The 17590-nt window shown below is 47.8% G+C and overlaps 1 protein-coding gene across 3 annotated transcripts in view; it reads left to right on the forward strand.

The window, feature by feature from the left end:
* LOC119976126 (anosmin-1-like) overlaps positions 1-17590 on the forward strand; it is a 204897-nt gene that overhangs the window by 76398 nt on the left and 110909 nt on the right. The window lies entirely within an intron of this gene.

Raw genomic sequence — 17590 nt, forward strand, 5'->3', positions numbered from 1 at the left:
TAGAGAATAATAGGAAGTATTATTGGCTTTGATAGAAATCTAATTGATGGGGCTCAGATGGATTACATGAAGAATACAGGTGGATAAGTCATAGTGAGTCACAAGCATTCTGGTCAAACGGGCAGGGTTTAGATGGTTTATAAGTAAGCAAATAAATGCCCTGCTTCAAATTACAGTCTGTAACTTACTCCCATATCTCAATACATATTATATTCACACACCTGGGAATGATTAAAGCATTGTGACCCACTCAATGGTTCAAATGACATATTTGAACTGTAAAGCTAGCGAGCTCATTAATTGTGTTCAAATCTTTTATATTCAAAAGACATCCTTGAACATTGTGCTGTCTTATCAGTATGTCCTGTTTCTGCTTGCTGGGAGAATTTCAAACATTTTTGCTCTGTTACTGGATTCGGTGGTGTCAAACTTTATCATGTATTGCATATTCTTCATGTGTAATAACCTCCAGAAAATGGGCATAATTATTTCAATGGATATTTATTAGGGTTTTATCGATAAAATAGTTTATCAAGAGCCCATGTAATTAGTAGGTTGATGAGTGCACAATGTTCAGTATCATTTATGATTCTTCAGATTCTGAAATAGTCCGTGTCTTATTTGGCAAATGGCAGAGAGGCACATTAAAAAAAAAATCAGAGCAAAAAGGTGGCACATGCAATTTATTGATGTTAAGTGTAATGTTTTGGGAAAAGGAATGAGGCAGTGCTAGTGGGCAATGCCAGGGGCAGACCCTCTGGGGAGCCCCATTGGGGGCAGGGTTTCATGCTATGTTTGTTGGGGCGGAGGAGCCCCTAATGCTGATGCTTGTGGCGGGGTGAGGGTGAGACCTGATGGTGGTGGAGGGGGGGTGGAGCCCGATGCTGATGGTGGTGGAGGGGGTTGAGAACACAGATGCTGACGGTGGAGGTTGGGGGTGGGTGGGAGAAGAGTACCCTAAGCTTATTGGGGCGGAGGTCCCCCATTTCTGTGGGAGGGCCAGGCTGGGGAGGTAAAGCATGCCCATTTAATTTTTTTCCAGAGAGTCTCAAAATCTGGGCCAAAAGCTTAGCTGCGCAGCTGGAGAGGTACAGGCTGAGTTTCCGTGGAAACCTGATACTCTGAACAAATATGGGAAAATTCCACTCTATGACTCTATATGCAGCACAGCCCGGAGAACATTCAAACTTGGTAGTAAAATTAGGCGCACACAAGTGGCAGCCAATGAACATCGCCATCAAGAGAGAATCTACCCATCTCCCCTTGACATTCAACGGTATCACTATCACTAAATCCTTCACCATCAACATTCTGGAGGTTACCATTGACCAGAAACATAACTAGTCTAGCGATAAACTGCAACGGTTCAAGAAGGCATCTCACAGGCAAGTAGGGATGAGAGGCAAATGCTGGCCTTGGCAGTGATACCTTCATTACATGAACAAATAAAGTAAATTAATTGGCCAGAATTTCACGCTCCCCCCACTGATGGGTTTATGGACGGGGGAGGAGCATGAAATTGAAGGAACAAGATTCCTTCCAGGTTTTTGCATGCCCCAACTACGCAGCAATTTTACACTGGACTTAAATCTTGGGGCAGGGGTGGGGGTGGTTGGTGCCTCCATCTGAAGTTGGGTCCTCCCCGTAAGATCCGATGGCCTCCGGTCCTCCCATACACCCACTCCGCCAGCCTCTCCCCGAGACCCCGATCGCCCCTTTGATGCCCCCCCCCCCGCCTTTCCTACCCTCCCCTGGGACCCTTGAATTTACTTTGGCCTCTGGTGGCCGGACGTGGTCTCAGGCATCCTCACCCAATCCCTCTTCAATCCAGTGCACCTCCTGTCGCTGTAGGAGTTGAAGAACTGCCGGCCAATCAAACTAACCAGCAGCTCACTATGGTGGGACTCTCTCTCAAATGAGGGGCAGAGGTCCTGCCTGCAGCCAGTTACCGCTCATTCAAGTGTGAAATGGCTGCAGGGCACTAGGAGTCGACGGGGATGTGTTCCCCGCTAAATATTTGGATGGCAGGAAGCAAGGCCCCTCCATCTGAAAAATTCAGGCCCTGATGTTGTTGAATGACGGAACAGGCATGAGAGCCTTCTGTTCCCAGTAACATGAAGGCCAGCGAGAGGTTTTTCAAGTGGCTGATGACTGATGCTTGGGACTGAACGGTTTAGGGGATCTCTAGCAATGGTACATCATCGGAGGGAGAAAAATGGGGGGTCAGGAGGCGACTGTAGGCAAGAGAAGAAGTGGGAGAGTCCCACAAGAGGCTCAATGTACTCAGCAAGAGTCACACAGTCCCGGATTAAATTCATGTCTGAGTCTGAACAAGATCACCAGCCCCTGACTTTTAAACACCAATGAAGCCCTTAAGCCCTGTTCTCACCGTCAAAGGGAAGGTATAATCAAACCTTAAAAATATTGAACGTTTTCAAGTGATATTTGTGCAAAGTAAGTGATGGAGCAGTGTATAACGGCCAGCAAATTTTGGAGATTCACAACTCGCGCCATTTCACTTCTTCCCCTGGACTTTCTGGATCTTTTGTGCATAGGCGTCAATAAGCTATTATTTTTCCAGGAACTCTTCTCTGATCCCAGCAACATTTGTGTTTATCTTATTTATTTTCTCTCCATTTTAAACTTTCCATTCATGCTGCTACAATTCCTCTTATGCCATATGCCAGTTATCCAGCTGTGAGTCACGATTCAACCACTGCGTTGTGCCCAGCGTGGGGGAGGCAGAAATCGAGATTCCCGCCGGGTGCGAACAATTTTGAAATTCGCCCGGCCTGCTCCCGAGTTCGGGATCGCACACAAAAATGGCAAGAAGGTTATTGAACCTAATTTGCATTCATTTCAATCTCATTAACGAGGTTAAAGTCGAAAGCAGCGGCCACCCGGAAGTCAACCGACTTCCCAGCAAGAAGTCACGCGGGCGTCATTTAGTACACAGTTACAAAAACGGGGACCAGGCACAATGGCTACTGAGGGGGAATGAGGAGGGAAGTAACCTTTTCCATTTACTGGCATGCAGCTCAAAGGCATTGAAGCTGCTGCCCCAGTTCTCGGTGGAGGGGGGTCGGGGGGCTTTCATGGGGGTTGGAGTTGTTTGGTGACTGGAGCAGTTCAGTTCAGGGCTGGGGGTAGTGAGGAGCTGAGCATGTGTGAACCCTTCAAACTATCTTTAAATATTGTGGAGACCCATAACAGGGGCAACCACATCTGCAGAGCCCTGCTGCGACGTCTCTCATGAAAGTCAATTTCACACCCTTTGACTGTGAGCAGCCTCAAGCTTCACAGCTAACGACTACTTGAAATTAAGGCTTGTTGGTTGTGACAGCACTTCACACTCCTGAACTCGCAACTGCATCCTTGAATCATAGAATCATACAGCACGGAATAGGCCCTTCAGCCCATTTTGTCTGTATCGGTCAAAAACAACCACCTAACCATTCTAATCCCATTTTCCAGCACTTGGCCCATAGCCTTGTATGCCCTGGAATCACAAGTGCACACCTAAATACTTCTTAACTGTTATGAGGATCTCTGCCTTCACCACCCTGATATAATAAGGCCCACGTTGCCATCCATGCTGTTACTGAGCGGTATATTGGGATGCTCAAAATGCAGATCTGATGTCTGGATTGCTCTGGCGGGGCTCTACAGTACACTCCCGTGAGGGGTTCTCACTTTATGGTGGTCTAATCTACCCTCCACAATCTGGCACAGCAGCAGGGCGACATGCTGGAAGAGGAGGAGGCGAAGGGGCCTGCGGGCATGTCTGAAGAGGAGGAGGCGAACCAGGACGGGCTGGAGGACGAGCTAGAGGTGTAGCGGAGGATGAAAGGCAGGTGGCAGCAAGGGTCCAACATGCCAGGACGATCAGGGAAGCCAACCAGATTCTCCTAAGCTGAGACTGTGTCTGTAAACTCAACATCCCCCCGCCACCCCCTCCCAATCAACCACCTTGTTACCCCCTTCAAGGGTCTATGTAACATTACTCCAGGGTGATGAGCATGTGTTGGCACTGTCAGCAGGTCACTTATACAAGGCAGGAGGGTGAAGACCACTCACTGTGAGGAAAGCTCTGGTGCTGCTCAGGATCTGATTAGGTCTGACTCCCATCTTTCTGCTGACAGCGCTGACACTCATCCTCCTGACGGAGTCTGCATCAGGGGCTTTTGATTTTGGAACACTCTGCCAAGGGGTGGGGCAGAGTGGGGGGGAATAGGGGGTAGGGGGTAGGGGTGTGCGCAGACCTACTGTGAAGATTAAAACAACATGTGTGTCAGGTGTGAAATGTTTTAAAGGAGAACATTTTTATTCATCGGATTTTCCCCGAAACAGATAGTGACCTCACCAGTGTCCACTCTGCTCCTGATTCTTCTTGATCTTCCGTGGTCTAGTATTACGTATTACGTATGCCCGGCAATGCCTCCAGGATGCAGATCAGAGGTGAAGGCAGCCTGCTGCTTTCTGAACCTTATGGCCTTTGATGCCCTTGGCGGATGGACTGCTGCAGTGAGATCCAGAAGCCTCTGAGTCATCTGGCGATGCCAGTCCTGGAGGCTCCCCATTGTCTGAACCATGGTGCCAACGCCCTCAGCAATGGTCCTCACTGTCTGGGCCATGCTCTGTAGTGCCTCAGCAATGTCCACCTGCATCTGGGACATGTCCCTCATTGACTGGGGCATGATCTCGAGGCCCTCAGCCATAGTCACCACAGACTGAGCCATGCCTTGGACACTACCACTCAAGGCACAGACATCATGCTCCAGGCTTTCCACTGCACACGCTGCCCTAGCAGTGTTGGCCTGTGTGCCACGGCAGGACCTCCTGCACCAGAAGGCTTTGGGACTCCTCCAATCAGCCTTGCAGTATCTGGAATGTTGCTGACACCCCCTCCTAAATGTCATGGCTGTGTCCTGTCATCTGCATAAGCTCTGGCGAATCTTATCCAGAGGCTCGCTATCTGGCTGGAGCCCAGCCCAGTCCTAGGGCCCACCAAACCTCAGACTGCTGATTCCCTTAGATGTTCTTGCCTCCACCTGATGTGCATCAGCAACTGTGTGGTTTTCACCAGGTAGTGATCCCCAAGCCTGTCCACTAATGCCGCCCACCAAGGTGTGTGTCTCTGCACTGGTGGGCGGTGTGGGTGGTAACTGTGATGCAATGCTGGTGTTCTCCTCGGAGCTCTCCTCCAAGGTGTACTCTTGAGTGGCAAGTTGTCTACGACTCCGGATCTGGCCTGGTCCCATCAGATGGTGATCCTGATAGATAATGGACATGTGGTCAGTGAGAGGGAAGAATAATTTTGTGGGACATCAACAACTCACCGTCACCTGGATGAAGGGACATTGGATCCTCACCACTCTTATGCAGGCCAACCTCGCTATCACTCACTTCTCTCTCTTCAGGCAACCCCGTGACCTCCAGGGCAATTCCTCATAGGGGGTGAGGACTCGGATCTCTGGGACTCCTTCCCCGATCTTCACTCTTTCTCTCTTGTGATGGGCTATCTCCTCCTGCATGGACAAAAAGAGGACATTGTGAGTCGCAGACATGATGGGTCGGACGGTCTCCAGCAGGTGGTATATGTGGGCACCGCACCTGGACATGAAGGGGTTATACTGGTGGGTACCAGGGGTTCTGCGGAACAAGCTTCAAGATCGGATGTTGGGAGTGTGCGTGGTGTCAGCCAATGGATTTGGGGGGGATTGGGTAATTGAGGGATGGCAGGCAGGACGCATGCCATGAGGGACATGGTACCTTTCCCTTGCCCGTTGGGAGTCGTTCGTCTTCTTATGACATTGGACGGCAGTCCTCCTGGTCATGCTGCATGCACTCACGGCAGCTGCCATTGCCTCCTAAGTGGCATTGCTTCCCTCTGCTGGTTCTCTGAACCTTTCGGGGGAACAGGGTGCCCCGTCTCTCGGCCACAGCGTCGAGAAGCCTGCCCAGGTCGGATTCCCCAAAGTGCAGGTCTCTGCATTGCCACCCCCGTGTCTTAACTGGTAGTGAGTGTTTTGTTTTATTTAAATATTTTGTATTCTCCTTTTTCACATTTTCCTCAAAATCTACACCCACCAACAAACAATCAAAGGTAACAAATTGATGTGCCATCAATCAACACAAGACGAGTAGCGAATGAAACTGAGGCTTTAATAAGCTAAACAGAAAGGCTCCTGGCCTCTGATCCCGAACTGGGGCAGGGCCGGAGGTCGGCCACCTTTATACCGAGCCCGAGGGGAGGCGGAGCCATCAGGCAGTGGTTTACCACAATACATGTAATACAGTAACAGTTTACCACAATACATATAATATACTAACAGTGGTTTACCACACAAATACAATGTCAATCCCCTTATCAATAACAACAAACCTTTCCTCCCACCAAACCCCCAAACAACAACCCACATGTCAACACAAACATCATATTGAAAAAAGGAATCAGGAATCACCCACAGTCACCATCAACATATACAGTCCCCCCCAATCCCTCCCCAACCTGCACCCCCAGATAACTGATAGTAAGTGCTGAGGATGCGTTGAAAAGCAGCCCCCCCTTGTTAGTGGTGAGCAGCTGAGACGCGAATCGGGCGAATCAGGCGGAGAGGAAGCCAGGCATGCTCATTTTTGCAACTAAGTGTGGGTGAAAACTGGACGCGATCCCGCCGTTGCAGCCGACGCGAAATAGCCCCCATACAGGAGCAGAATGACACTCGGAAATAATTTGATTGAAGAACACCGGTGGTCTTGCTAACTCACATACTGAGGCAGACTGTCGATTTGTTTGGATGTATGGGAGGAATATGCAGGAGATTATTTAAATGTGTTTTTTTTCCACCATGCTAGGCTCCTCCACACCCTCCCTACCTCCCTGATAACACTGGGACCATTAGCTCTCTTTAGCTCAAAACTGGTACCTGGGGTGGGTTTGGTTAGTCTTCTTGTTAGCTGTACAGATTAGGAAAGCCAGTGGAATGTCCTTGGGAGCAGGGTGCCCACAGGGTAACCACAGGGAACCATCTCAAGAAGATGACAGTAGCTCGCCCAGTAAAATCTGCCAGGCAACAATTTGGTCCTGGAATCCCCCTGCCACAAGTGAAATAGCGACAGGGTAGGATGAAGCTCTCAGTTGGCAATGAATTGGTCATTAAAGAGCCTCAAAAGGCCCAAGGGCTGCCTGATACTTCCACTGCTCCCTGCAAAATGGGAGACAGATCAAGTTCAGGCAGGAAAGCAGCAGGCAGGCCAAGCACTGCCTTTTATGAGTTCCACCCGCCCCACCTTCAAACACACCGGCAAAGGGCTGTAACATCTAGCCCAATGGTTCAAATAGCGTCCTGCTGTGCTGTAACCATTCTACAATTCTATTCTCCAATGAAAGACAGCAGGAATAGAGCAGACCATCAGTGGATCTCCTGGTGAAATATATCAATACACTGCCTGGTTTCCACCACTTAAAGTCAGCTTAAATTCACAACTAGATCTTCAGTCTCTTCTCCATCCTCCAGGGCTCAGATTAACGTGTCGCACCTCACTGATCTGGGTGTGGACTCCATGGGTGTGGACAGAATTTTCACATCAAAGCTGAAATTGTCTAATTGCTTTCAGATTACGTTGATCATCCTAAACCAGCTAAAAGTATCAGACAAAGTAAATGTTGTGCTTCCGATGAAAATAAACCCAATCCTTTCACATTTCATTTTGCTGGGGCTTAATTCAATTACAGAATATAAATTGTAACTGTAATTTTAAAGGCAGTTTGTCACGGGTATGTAATAGATCTGGAATCTCCCAGTTTCCATGCACAGTTCAAGGCAAATTAAGGAAAGTGTTTAACTGCTTTGGGCATAAGCAGTGGAGATTCCAATCAAGATTACTTTTTGATTATCCGTCTGCAATATGGCAGATTTCATTTTTAATTAAAGCTGCTTTTACATTGTCTGGACTGAACCAGAAATAAATAGATTCAAGGGGAAATCATGATTTGCAGCTAAGTGGCAGACGACGTCGGAGCTCCAATGTCCAGTGAGGTATGAATTATGGCCTGCTGCATCCAAATCTCTAGTATTTGTTTGTTAGGATAGGGTGGCATGCTGAATGTTTTAAAAGAAGGATTTCTGACTGAAGGGCATGGGTCAGAAAGGCTCAACTGGGCATGATTACCTGACGTTGGTGCAACCACAGGAATGGATCGGACAGCTCAGAAGGTGGATCCCTCTGTCCTGTGGCGGGGCAGTGGCTGCGGAGAAGGTGTATGGCTGCTATTGGTGTTGCTGCTCTTTTTCCTCATCAAAAGTGCAAGTTAGAGCTGTATAAACCTCTCCCATGCTGTGCTGAAGGCTGGCAACAAGGAAATGTAGCTCAAGATGAGTAACGTGCAGGGCAGGTGGTGACTAATATATTTAAAAGATTGTTATGTTTTAGGACTATCTCCTTAATTTAGGGTAAAATTGAGGAATCAATGATCTGTTCTGAATTCTACCCCAGAACAATCTTGGTTTCTTGGGTGTTCAAATTTAAAAGGGGCCCAGATTGCTCTATTCGGAAGAGGTGCAAGATGTTCACACTTGTGGAAAATGGAAAGGGCATCTTAATGACTGGCAGAATTGTAATCTACATGTCCCACAGTAAGTTGTTAGGAATGTCAGGTTTTAGAGCCGCACGGCGGCCTAGTGGTTAGCACAGCTGCCTCACAGCACTGAGGTCCCAGGTTCGATCCCGGCTCTGGGTCACTGTCCATGTGGAGTTTGCACATTATCCCCGCGTTTGCATGGGTTTCACCCCCACAACCCAAAAGATGTGCAGGTAAGTGGATTGGCCACGCTAAATTGTCCCTTAATTGGAAAAAATTAATTGGATACTCTAAAAAAAAATTTTAAAAGGAATGTCCGGTTTTATAAACATTTATGCTTTAAACAATTTAATTTATTGATCGAATGGAGTTAGCAGTCTAAAGAATAACTAATTACAATTTTTACCTGGATATAAGACCTATGTGATTCATATTGCTATGGAGATGGGCTTTGGGAAGGGAGTGATCTGTAGGATCAGGTTTCAGATTTTCCTAAGAGATCCCTAAACCTCCCAGACATAGTCAGTCTGCAAAAGCCTGAAAGAGAGAGAGATAGAGACAGCCAGCCTCTATTGTTCACCATGCAGAATGCGGGTGGGAGCTCACATTCAAATCAAAGAGATCAAGTTCACGAGCTTTAAAAGAGATTGGAAGATTCACCTAGCTTTAGCTGGAATTTTCAGGGTAGCCCTCACTATGAAAGTAACTTCAGGAATTAGAAGTTATCTGGCTGAAAAGGGAAAAAAGAAGCAAGCCATTGCGAGCTGAGGTTGCTGGCGAGTAAAGCATCCACTTAAGGGACAGAATAAAGTGTAACCCGTCACGTAAAAGTTGAAAAGAAAACCTTTCACTAAATGCACACCCAGAAACCATTTCAGATACCTTGGGGGGGGGGGGGGGGGGGGGGGGGGGTTAGATTTTCAGCAGATCCTTGCATTTCCTTCTGAATGGTGTATCCTGTATGACAAGGCTTATCGGTCTCCAAACAGAAATGATTTTTTTTTAGGCTTTATTATTCTCAATAAAGTGCTGTCCCATGACAGATTATCTAATTTACAGGGGATTAAATCCACCAAGTAGGGAGATGGTTCTGTGGTAAGCACAGATTTTTAGTAATTTTGGTATTGTAGCTTGTTAAGGTTGCTACCAATTTTCCAGACTTTTGAGTAGCATTGTGTGATCTTTAGTGCAGCCTTTCGAGTAAAAGCATTATTGCAGCACATTGGTAAATCATTTCATGCTGTCAAGAAAGGGAATTGTCGTCTGCTGAGTATGTTGAGGTGGCAGATGTGGAATGACCTGTAGCTTCTAACGCAACAAATCTTCCATCTGTACGGGTTTGCGTGACAGTGTGCTCCATCAGCGACTGATGTCTTTGAAATTGTTATAATGATTGCAGTAAGACCTGTAACCACATACAAATTCCAGACACGTACTGTGAGCCACTTTGATCATGGTTGGCACTAGCTTTCTTTGAACGGTGCAGTGGTGGTGTTAGCCTTTTGAATTGTAGTTGTACTGGTCTTCAACACTGCAAATACTTTGCAAGGACATTGCACATATTTTCCTCTATGCTTGTTGAAAACCGATTGTCATCAGTGACTGTTGCAAATGAAGGTAATCTGAATCCCTTTAACCAGAAGGTTATTCATCTTGATTTATTATGCGCATATGAAAGCTAAACTTCCCTGAAAACTGTAACATGTTCCTTAAATAAACTAGTGGTTTACGTGATGCTATATGCTTTCGGATTCAACATTTGTTTCTGGTTTTACCGTTCTGAGGTGCAGCACATTGTTTGGAGGTCTTGTGTCATGAAATCAGTGAAGCATTTATTCACCGTCAGGGAGCATGACTTATCTCTTCCAATCTTATCGCCAAATCTCTGCCAAACACGTGATTACTGTGCTGTGCCAAAGTAGCTGTATAGGGCTGGAGGCCACATAGTACTGAACTTCCTCGTTATTTTGCAGCACAGTTCACTTAGGATTGCTTTGGCAGTCGGTGGGGTGGGCGGGAAATGCAGATCTTTTTCATTGTTGTTGAATTGTGCCTGCACATTGGTGAATCTTTCGTACTTGAGCATTTACATATTCGCAACATTCATAGTTTTCAGTGAACCTTTCCTTTAAAGAGTGTCTTTTTGAGGTTTTGGTTCCCTATTCTTTCTGTATATAATTTCTGTAATAGTAATTACATTAATTTGACAAAGAGGTTGTTGATGAGACCAAAAGAAAAATGTATCCAAAACCATTTTGAAGAGCCCAGAAATGACTACTTGGGAGTGAGGATAGCAGTGAGCAGCAAGATACCTTTAAGCAATACCTTTTGATTATGGAAGAAAATATTTTTTTGGCCTCAGCCAGAAGCGCTCAGGTTGGATTTAAGTGCCAGTCCAAGACGTGGCGATGAGTGTACAGGAAGCAGGAGTAGCGAGAGAACGTCTACAATGAAGATGACAACTAAAACCTTCCAACGATGATGCTCCTGGGGTTGTAACGTCATTACATGATAGTGGGAAGGCCTGCAAACTCACTCCAGAGAGCTCAGTAAAAACTGGAGAGATCTGAGATCTATACTTCACAGCAGTTATTTTTCATCGGTTTTGACACAGATCATGAAGCAGGTTTTTTGATCATTGGTGGTGTATGGTGCAGAGAAATTGGAGTCAGGAAGAAAGGACCTTACCATGGAAACCTATCTACAAAAAAATAAACTTGAGCCCTACAGAACTTCCATTATTGTCTATAGTGCGAGCTGGAACTTGTGATGACGACCTTGACAAGTTCTTGAGTCTATCTCAGTAAGATTTGACGATAGTTCAGATGTATAAATTCAGTACTACATAGCATTTTGTTTTCTGGACACAACTAAATTGATGTTCACTGATCATGTAAGCACAGGGGAGTAACTTGAACACTTACAATCGGGGGAGGAGGTGAGTGTTTTGAACCACTTTGTAAATGTTTGTACGCTGCCCTGTTTGAGTGATTTACTTTCTACTATGGATCTGAGATGGCTGGCACGCCATCTGCTTGCTGTAATGTGTTGATGTTCCAGCTAACGACCAGAAGACACGTAGTAATTGCTGCAGCAATTGTCCCTCAGGTATTTCCTCCAGCTCTGTGAGGGGGTTTCTGAATTCAATTGAACTGCGTGAGATGGGAGGTTCTCCAAGCAGTTCAATCTGGGTGAGGTTTACAGGTCTTACCCCACAAATGCAGATAAAAACTTATCTAAAATATCAATGAGTTTAACATTTTCCCAAACCAAAAATTGTATTTCTTATATATGTATAAAAAGGTAATTTTGGTTTGGTTTTTCTTATTTTGTGGCTTCCTTCCTCATTATTGATGTTCTCAACTTCACAGATGGTAAAAATATGTCACAGTTGTACTCGGGTTTTCCAGTAGCAGTCAACAGTTCATCACTTTACTGCATTTACTTCCTTTGCCCAAGTGTTATCAATGTACCAGATGGGCAGTTACTGACAAGAGAGCTTTGTATACATGTCCTCCCTGAGGAATTTCCCGAGCACCTTTCAAATTATGCAAATATTCCTACAATAAATACAAACTTGGCATTATCTGGGAATTTGTAAATGTTTTCACATTGCTTTAGATGTTCTAGCTCAAACGTTTGCCAACCGGCCGAGCTTTGGGACCCACGCTGGTCTACCTTGGTGACACATGCCACGTTTGCTTACCTTTACTGTGAGAGAGGAGCCTGCTTGTTCCGCACGATCTCACTCCAATCAGGTTCACAGGAGGAAACGGCAATGCGCATATCAGGTGTAGACTTCAGCCTGTTCCTTTGTGTCATCTTCGTCTTTGTGAGAATGGAAAAGTCTACGTCACACATGTAGGTCGTCGTGAAGGGCAATAGTAATAAAATGCTTATTTTACTCAGCACTGAATACTCCTGGGGGATGCTACTGCAGAGTACTGACAGCTTCATGGACTTTTGGCATGTTTTTAATGTGCTGTCATACAGGTACAGCAGCGTAGTCTTTTCATTTAGAGTCAGCTGTAAGTTGATAACTGACACTAGGATCTCAACCACAAAAGGAATTTTTCACCCACCATTTCTTCTCTTTCAAAATATGAAACTCCTCTCATTTGTCAGTACTTTCCTGCATATAACATACATGGGCTTTGCATCCTTATTTGTATTGGCACAATTGACAAAACCGTATCTCAAGAAATCATCTTTATACTGCTTTGTTCCCCTGTTAAGTTTCTTCTATGTAGGCTGTTAACCAGAGGCCCTAGAGCTCTGTACAGAGCTAACACTAGCACTGCTCTGTCCTGCTGTGGATTCTCCTGTGCAGGTCTCTCCAGCAGATTCAGATGTGAGGTCTTGGCCAGGAGGTACACTGCTTGTTTGTGTCTCTCCGTCTCTTTCTTGTAATAAAACAATCCATCTTCACAGTCTTTCTTGCCAGCAACTAGGAAATAGAAGCTCTCTTCCTGCACGTACATACAGGGCGGTTGACATCAAATGTATGTGCAGGGCGCATTGCTCTTTGCTGCCGCTTATGGTCGGAAGACTGCACACAGTCTCATTTCGTTCACACGGCCACCATTCTCAATTTAAATGCTTGGACTGGCCTTTGGGCGCTGACCAATCGCTCCACGACCCTCCCGACACTTGCCTGCGACCCCCCCACTTTCCGGTGAGTCATGACCTGCACTTTGAAAACTCCTGTTCTAGCTGATGTTTGGGCATTTGAGACAACCGTTTCATCCATTCAGCAGTAAATGCATTCACTTCCATTGAGCTAAAGAGAATGTTTCTAACTTAATATCCTGAAATTTTAGAAATTATCTTAGCTGTTACTGCTCCTGGTGAAATCGATGGCAGTGCTTTAAGTCAGCTCAGCTCCAAAAATAGATTTTTAAAAGTGTACTTTAATGTCTATGGTGACAATGATTAGAGTTCTTAGATCTGCTACATGCAATGCTTGGAATATAGTTTTAATTTCTGATACATTTATGTCACATTTTATACAAAGTCTCAAAAAGACACCCAATATCCACCAATAGCCCACTGACTCGCACAGCTGCCTACACACCTCATCTGTTCTGACAATACCCCCGGTTATACCCATGCTTCTGATACCATCATCCTTTTTCCTAAACCCAGGATGGGCTCACACCAGGTATTTGTTTGACAGCAATTCTTTTTAGACTGGATCTTTTTCAATCTCTAATGCCTGAACAGCGTGCCTGCACTGGAGATACTTTTCCACCATAGAAGCAGTTGGCACCACTCAGACGTTAAAGTGCAAGGGTTCTTCAAAAAGGACCTACTCACGGCCACTGTTGAATCCTCTAGATATATGTGATGAACACGGCGGGGAACTCGGGGTCCCTTGTAGCCCCCAGGTGGTCAGGGGCATGGCTAGACAGCACTCTGGCTCTGCCACCTGGCACCTTGACAGTGCCAACCTGACACTCCCAAGGGGTGGGGGTTGAAGGGGTGACCAGTGGAGTCCCGAAGGGGGAGCCCTGAAAGAGGGTGGGGGGGGGGAGGACATTGGCGACCCCATAATGGCGTGTTGCTCACTTGGGGGGTGGTGGCTGATGACAGCAAATGGGGTGCGGGGGGGGGGTCTTTGCCAGCGAGGGTTTTTGCCAGGAAAAAAGGGTCTTTGCCAGCAAGAAGGGAAGGTGGGCTGCAGAGCTATTCTGGGATTGGAAGGGCCAATCTCTGAGGATCTGGCCATACCAGCTCCTTTGGGTCACACACTTCACATTTTTGGTGCAAATCACCCTTGGCTTCAAAAAGAAGCCTTAGTGTAGGAAAATCGCAATAGGTTTCATGCTGAAACAGAATTCGCACTAATTTTCTTCCCCAAAATGAATTTATTTTTTGGGAGAATGCGGGATTCTTCCTTCTGGGGGCTATGTCCCCACGCTGGCAGGAAAACTGGCGCCAACCACTCCGGCGTCAACAGTCCCCGAAAGTGAGGAATTCTCCAAGTTTTCATGGGCTAGTTTGAAGCCGGAGGAGTTGGCGCCGCTCAATGGCGCATGCACGGACCGGCCGGTGTATTTCCACACATGCGCAGACCAGCCAGCGTATTTCCATGCATGCGCGGTGGTTCTCTTCTCCGCGCTGGCCCCCGGGCAATATGGTGGAGCCCTACAGGAGCCCGGCGCAGAGGAAAGAAGGCCCCTACGGAAACAGCCCGCCCGCAGGATCACTAGGCCCCGATCGCGGGCCAGGCCACTGTATCCCCCAGGGTCGGATCCCCCCCCCCCCCCCATGCCCCCTCCAGGATCGACCCCGCATGCGCACCAGCCAGGTCCCGCTGTGCGTGAGGTGAGTAATTCACGGCGGCAGGACTGGCCAAAACTGGGCCACCACTCGGCCCATCGGGGCCTGGAGAATCGCCGGGCGGGCCACTGTCAACGGCTCTCGACCGGCGTGGCGGGAATCCCATTGTCGCCCGAAAAATAACGCCGGAGAATAGGGCAGCCGCCGGCGGTGCGGCGGGGCGGGATTCGCACTTTCCCCCCGGGGATGCTCCGACCCGGTGGGGAGTCGGGGAATCCCGGCCATTAAGTTTGAAATTGTTAGTTTCCCACACCAGCATGCTCAGAAAGGGCTGTGATAACTTGTTTTTAAGATGTTAATGTTCATAATTACATTTACCCACATCAAAGCTATTCATATTTAATGTTAAGTTATTTCAATTACACCTCTTCATTTTAGTTAGCCACGATAACTTAAATTAGGGAAATTCGAGAGATCTTCTATTCCTGAGTGGAGGGCAATGGAAATAGTTTTGGTTTGCTCTAGCTAGAGGTAGGCACAGATGCAGTGGGCCAAAAGAACTCCGTACTCTTAGACTTCTGTAGTTACATCATGATTGCTGTACAACAGCCAATTCTGGAAATGCAGGTGTGCGGACAATGTGTAAAAAGAGAATTCGGGTCAGCCGTGATACACGTCCTATTGTTTACCACCATCTAAAGTTACAGATGAAAAATGACTACTTGGTCAAGACTTTGAAGGCTGGAAAGCAGGGAATTCAGCAGGAAGGAAACATATTTCATTTTTTAAATAAAATTTAGTCCCCTTCAGCCAAGTATTTGACAATAAGAAGCTTGTCAGCTCAAGCTTAATTCAGAACCTGAGTACATAATCTAGGCTGCCCCATCAGTGCAAGCGTGAGGGAATGCTGCTTTGTCAGAAATGCTACCTTTGGAGTGATAGATGGTCAACCAAACCTGCAAAACCTCCAGGGGCTAGATTCTGCATCGGCGGAATCCTCCGTTTCACTGGCAGCATTGTCACACCCGCGGATTTCCTGACGGCGTGGGGGTGCCCACAATGGGAAAACCCATTGGCCAGCTGCCGGGACGGAGAATCCCGTTGCCGGGGGGTGAGGCGCGCCTCACCAGAAAACGGGTACGGCGGGACGGAGATTCCGGCGCAGGACTCTTCAGCGAAGAGCAAGGAATTTTCCGGGTGTACAGAGGAACATTCTTTCCTCAATGAATATCACCAAAAAAAACGTTTAATTGGTTACTTTTATTTGTTGGAAATGTACAGCAGGTTGGGCAGTATTAGTGGAGAAAAACAGAGGGCATGATTCAATGGAAAAATCGAAACTGCCGTCAGCTTCCCGACGCAACGTCGTCACCACAATTCCACTTAGGGAGGCCCCACGGGCTTCACAACGCAAATCACTGTGCTCGCCCGCCCACTGATAACAAGGTAGAGCAGCACATAAACTGCTCCTGCACAGCCAACTCCTCAGAGCTCGCAGCCATGGTGTCGAGACAACCTGCCCCACGATTCGGGGATGCAGACCTGGGGAGACTACTAGAGGGGGTTGAGTCCAGAAAGGTTGTCCTGTTTACCCGAGGGTCCTTGGGGATAGGCAGCCAATGCCGCCTGGAGGTGGTGGCAGCGGCCGTCAGCTCGGGCAGCATCACCAGGCGGTCCGGCACCCAGTGCTGCAAGAAGGTCAACGACCTACAACGGGTCGCACCAGTGAGTTGGCACTGCCCTTCCCCTCCACGGGAATGTGCCTGGCACCGCCCCCACCCATGCTGCCCATGCCACCCCCCTCCTCAAACCAGCCCCCCCCCCCCCCCCCCGAAACCTTCACGCCCATGCTGAGCCTTTGGAACAGGTTTATCCAGAGCTGATGCAGATGCCAGGGTGAGGCCGTGATATTCAGAGGAGGATATCAGCAACACTCCAGCAGGTCCATAGCCGATTGGATCAGTCCCAGAGGCTATGGACGCAGGAGATGGTGCCAGCAATGCGTGGAAGTGAGGCCAACGCTGCTAGGGTGGCAACCAGAGTGGAGAGCCTGGTGCACAACATCAATAGTATGAGTGGAGGTGTCCAAGGCATGGCGCAGTCAGTGACGGCCAGGACTGAGGACATCGGTAGACTGTCTGACTCACTGGGGGACGTGACCCAGTACCAGGCGGACCTTGATGAGGTGCTATGGAACATGTCCCAGTCTCAGATTGGAATGGCTGAGGCACTGCGGAGCTTGTCCCACTCGCAGGTGGGCATTACCAGGGCGCTCCAGAGCATGTCCCAATCACTGAGGAGCATCGCCAAGGGCGTCGACCCATGGTGCAGACATTGGGGGGACACCAGGGCTGGCAGATCTCAGTGACACGGGGAAGCCGGGGCTCAATCCAGCTGCCCTTCTATCCCAAGGTGAACCCCAGAACCCTATGGGCACCGAGCAGGAGGAGGGGGCACTGGGTGCCAACATGGATCCGTTCTGTGGAGTGACTGGATGTAGCTGTCGTGCACAATCCCTGTGAAACGTGCACACATGTGCATGATCCTAAGGTGGTGATCGTACACAAACTCGTTGTTCAGGGATTAGAATCCCTTTCTGTTGATGTAGGGCACTCCCAGATGGCCTGGTGAGCGCAAGGCAACATGCTTGCAGTCTATCAGCCCCTGGACCTTGTGCATCCTGGCGATGGCCAGGATGCACAAGTTCATATCCAAGTTTATATA

This window comes from Scyliorhinus canicula, chromosome 13 (genome assembly GCF_902713615.1).
Source record: "Scyliorhinus canicula chromosome 13, sScyCan1.1, whole genome shotgun sequence".
Classification (NCBI taxonomy): Eukaryota; Metazoa; Chordata; class Chondrichthyes; order Carcharhiniformes; family Scyliorhinidae; genus Scyliorhinus; species Scyliorhinus canicula.